We start from the raw sequence: 5,134 nt of genomic DNA, 5'->3' as shown, positions 1-5,134 counted from the left end.
TGCATGCACGTCCAATTTCCTAAGATTTTCTTTGTCAATTGGCATCAGATAATGGGCACTTAAAGTGAAGCCATTTCCTCTTCATTTTCGTACCTCGTTATTCTGATTAGCGTGGAATGACACCACTTGAACTTTATGATCAGTGTCAAGGAAAAATTGACAGACTCTTGGGCCTGCCCTTCCTCTTTCCCTGTCCTCCCAAAATGTAGACTCAGCGTTGAGCAATTCCCAAGAACCCTTTTCACAGGCCAGGGAATGTATTCATTCCCAAAGAAGCAGAAGCAATTCTGCAGAGTCAGAGCTGTGATTCAAAGCACACTGTTGTACAGGGACATGAAACCACGCGGTCCTGGGGTAACTGGCAGCCTGAGGTTGCAAGAAAAAAGCTTGGAAATCCCAAGTTCGAAAATGGGGTGATTTTTGGTTTTTAGAGCCTCTGGGGGAATCTGAGTAGCATCTCATCTTTGGACACACAGCGTGTAACTGACTTTCACTGGGGCCAAAGTAAGATGCTTTCGAACTGTGGTGCTGAAGAAGACTCTTGAGAGTCCCTTGGACATCAAAGAGATGCAACCACTCAATCCCAAAGGAAATCAACCCTGATTATTCATTGGAAGGATTGATGCTGAAGCTGAAGCTCCAATCCTTTGGCCACCTGATGTGAAGAGCCAACTCATTGGAAAAGACCCTGATGCTAGGAAATGTTGAAGGCAAAAGGAGAAGGGTCAACAGAGGATGAGAATGTTAGATAGCATCAGCAACTCAATGGACATGAATTTGAGCAAACTCCAGGAGATGGTGAAGGACAAGGAATCCTGCTGTGCTGCACCCATGGGGTTGCAAAGAGTGGACGTGACTTAGAGACTGAACATACAGAGTAAGATTTAAAGAGAGCCCTCCCTTAAAATAGCTGAGGAAGGCTTATACCTTGAGCTGCCTTTTTTTTTGTCTTGGAAACACAAGATGATTTATGACGTGTTGCTGATCTTTCTTAATCAGAAGCTGCTGGGAGTATGATCCATGTGACACTGATGATCTCTGTGCTTGAAAGCAGCTCCTGTCTCCATTCCCGTTTGCCCATTTCTGTCCCCTCTAATAGAATACCTAATTATGGGAATGAGATCACTAAGCAATTGAACCTGACTCCTGACTTCTGCTCTCCTTAATGCGTATCTTGCCTTGCCTAACCTGTTGATTCTTTGCCTAGATAAAAAGAAGAAGGAAGAATTAAGAAGTTTAAGAATGACTACCTCGCTACCTCAAACTGTCCCCTTTGGAGCAATCCTGCAGGGAGATCACTCAGTCAAGATAATATCTGAAGACAGAGTCAGCCTCTCTGCCCACACAATGGAGAAGGGTTCAGAACCAGCCCCCTGTCTGGATGAATCACCAAAGGTCTTCCTCCATTTTCTGCTTTAAAAGCTGTCAGACTGAGCACAGTCTTCAGAGCTGGTTTTAGGCGCATGAGTCCATCTTCTCCCCAGATTGCCAGCTTTTCTGCTTAAAGCATCTTCCCTTTGTCCTGACCCTTGCTTTTCGAAGTGTGGGCTTTGGGGAGGTAAGCAGCCAAACCTGAGTTCAGGAATGAGTTCTCACTTCCGTTGACCCTTAGCTGGGTGCAGCTCCTGCAAGGAGACCCTCCCCCACCCTTCTACAGAGTCTTTCTGAAATCCAAGGATTTTCCTCCTCTGTTGACCATTTGTTCCTTTGTGGTTATGAGACATATTTCCTCCTTTGTGACATTAAACTTTGTTCTGCTTTTTGGACTTCTCTGTTACCTCCTTGTGGTCTGGAATGTGTGCTCAGGCTCGAGACTGGCACAGATTCATATGTGAATGCTGAGTGATCAGACAGCCACAGCAAACAAAATCAAGTCTCCTGTTCCCTCTGGGATGAGGGGTGGAGAGAGACTTCCCGGAAAATCAAAACCTACTGCTTTCCAACTCATTTCTAGCTCATCCAGTTTCCACTTAAGGACATTTTTATTTATGAAAGCAGTGTAGACATTTAGCTATATTCCCTCTAGAAATGACATAAAATGTGAAGCTAAGTGATATGTTCTGTTTTCCTAATAACAAGTATTTTGACTGATATTTTAAACAGAAATGTCGTATTTATTAACCCTCTGCCACTACTTAAGTAACTTCTAGATTATAGCGTTTGTGGCAGCACAAATTTCCTCTTCCCCCACACCAGCTGTACTCATTGACACTGTGTTTCAGACTTAGCCAGATCTAGATTGGCGTTAGTTCTAAAGAGTCTGTGTATTCTGATGTCTAGGGCTGGTCCCCAGGCTACTGCCTTCGGTAACTATTCCATGCTGTCACCTCTTCATGGAGAAGCTGTTCCCAAGTGCATCTTCCGTGCCTCCTGCTCTCACTGCTAACTCATCACCTTAACCTTGTAGAGTCCCTTATGGTTGCACAATGATTTATTGATTAGAGTACAGTCCCGTGAATGGTCACTGTCTCTCTTTACTGCCAAGCAGTTGAATATTCTCTTTTGCACTGGAGAAAACCAATGCTCAGTGAAAAGTGATGTCTTGCCCAAGCCTGTGCAGCTAATAAGATGAGACAGAGCCAGAATGCACACCTGGGCTTCTTCCAGCAGGCCACCCAGGACTATGTATCTTGATACCATTTATGGTGTGACTACTTCTCATACCTTGGAAGCCTTCCCAGAGCCTGGTTGATTGTTAAGTGTTTTTAAAGGATGGTAAGATAGAGTAGGGGTTTCCCTGGTGGCTCAGTGATCAAGAATCTGCCTGCCAATGTAGCAGATGTGGGTTTGATTCCTGGGTTGGGAAGATCCCCTGGAGAAGGAAATGGCAGCCCACTCCAGTATCCTTGCCTGGAGAATCCCATGGACAGAGGAGCCTGCTGGGTTATCGTCCATGCAATCACTAAAGAGCCAGACACAACTCAGTGACCAAGCAACAAGAAAGAGTGAGAAGACAGTAGTCATATTCACGAGAATATCATAGTCTCATTAAACAAGACAAGCATTAAAGGCTCCCGATGTTAGAGGTCTCACCAGAGATAATGCTGGGTCTCCAGAACTTCCTTGTTCTCACTGTGAGAAACCATTGTCAGAAATATGTTCATGGATCCATAAACCCATTCTGGTTAAATATGCAAGAACTTTGAACCCTGGCTATTAACAACTAAGTCCGGAGAATGACCGAAGCACCAGAAATCTAAATACATTTTTCAATTTCTGTTTTCTAAACAATACAGAAACAATGATTTATAATTGTACAACAGCATTCTTTTCTCCAACTGAAAAGCCATAATATTTTTTTTGCTTATAAAATGAATACAAACATAGTTACACCATTTATCTTGTTTTTAAAACATTTGACTATTTTGTTAGCCTCTCTGTGAGCTAGCTTTGCTACAACATCCTTAAATTTTGGAGACTAAAACTGGACACAGTTTTTGTAATGATGGCCTGATAAGCGTGTCAAGTATCATCGCATATAAAACTGCTTTCATGTTAATATACGGTGATGTTTGTCTGTTTCTACAACATGATTCCTGATTGGCTCATACTTTATCACTGGTTAGGAACTATTAATAACTCTAGACATTTCTCAAGGGTATAAATATCAACTGTGTCTTCTCTTGAGTCTTCGTTGCTATTCTAGTGATTCATACTATGTTGCAGCTGTTTTGTTGCTAAGTCATGTCTGACTCTTTGTGAACCCATGGACCATAGCCTGCCAGGCTCCTCTGTCCATGGGATTCTCCAGGCAAAGATACTGGCGTGAGTGGCTTTTTCCTTCTGCAGGGGATCTTCCTGACCCAGGGATCAAACCTGCATCTTCCACATTGGCAAGTGGCTTCTTTACCACCGAGCCACCTGGGAAGTACGATCCTATTGCATTGCTTTCTGTTTACGGCAGAACAAACATGGAACAACATGGACAAGCCATTTCCTTGTTCTTATGATGTGAACGAGCGTGATGCTGCAGGCAATGTGGGCACAGAGCTGCTGTGGCGAGCGTGCTGAGCCTGGTGTTCTCGGAAGACCGAGAATAACCATCAAGAGAGCTTAGGAGAGTCCTCTGGTGCTGGCAACAAGGTAGTGGGTAGAGGCGGTTGTGGAGCCAGACTGGCTCATTCCTTTCTGCAGTTGATCATCTTTCCCAGGTTCCTTCCCAACAGAGCAGGAACTTCACACTGGGTGTGTGTCCGTGGAGCTCTCTAGATGTGTACAGGGTGAGACCAACACTGCACTTCTCCTCTGGAATAGCTTTCAGGTTTTCGGAATTGTGAGCTGGCAAATTTAATATTTTGTGTCTCAGATGCGAGGAGCAAAAAACCCCATCTGGCCAGGATAGAACTCACACCAGTCCATATTGTGGTTGCTGTTTTTGTTCAGTTGCCATAGACTACAGCAATGCAGGCTTCCCTGTCCTCCACCATCTCCCAGACTTTGCTCAAACTCCTGTCCACTGAGTCGGTGATGTCATCCAACCATCTCGTCCTCTACTCGATGTTATGTCTTATGCGTTGCCATACTTATTCCACCGTCCATGCGCTCCTCTAACACACTTTTGGAACACCTCTTGAATGTACAGAGTCATGTTAGGCTCGAGGCAAAGAATCCTGCGTTCAGAAGCTCACAGTATCCTCCAGCAAACTGTTCCAGGGCCTGTGTCATCCTGGCCGAAGAAGCAGGTGCATCTTGAACAGATTTCTAGATGGACTCCAGCCCCTGATGCCTGAGCAGGAATATAGGTTTGCTCTAGGAAGGCAGAAAGTTACAGATCAGGCCTAAACATGGGAGCTGTCAGACCGAAGGATGTTGCTTACTGGGTAAACATGGGCAAGTAAGCTACTTCACCTTCTAAACTGTACAATGGAGCTGAAAACAGAACCCCTTCCACAGGGTTGTTATGACAGTTAGGCCAATGTTTCCACGAAAAATTTAGTAGCCATTCCCTTCTCCAGGAGACCTTCCTGACCCAGGGATGGAACCCAGGTCTCCTTCATTGCAGGCATGTTCTCCCCACTGTGCTACCAGGGAAGCCCCAAGTACGGTCATATTCAGGCCGAATCGTCTGAGATTGTGTAACCTTTCCTCATCCTGTATCACACACCTTGATCTTTTATTATGGAAAATAGAACAA

The 5,134-nt window shown here is 44.7% G+C and overlaps 1 long non-coding RNA gene across 1 annotated transcript; it reads left to right on the top strand.

Moving 5' to 3' along the window:
- LOC132657791 (uncharacterized) lies at positions 1–1,766 on the top strand. The gene is made up of 2 exons (XR_009596453.1): positions 1–877; positions 1,208–1,766. It is a non-coding gene; the product is annotated as an uncharacterized LOC132657791 (long non-coding RNA).
- The last annotated feature ends 3,368 nt before the right edge of the window (positions 1,767–5,134 follow it).

The sequence above is a fragment of the Ovis aries genome, chromosome 1 (assembly GCF_016772045.2).
Source record: "Ovis aries strain OAR_USU_Benz2616 breed Rambouillet chromosome 1, ARS-UI_Ramb_v3.0, whole genome shotgun sequence".
Classification (NCBI taxonomy): Eukaryota; Metazoa; Chordata; class Mammalia; order Artiodactyla; family Bovidae; genus Ovis; species Ovis aries.
Note: the sequence above shows the minus strand (reverse complement) of the source record. Positions and strands in the feature narration are given on the sequence as shown.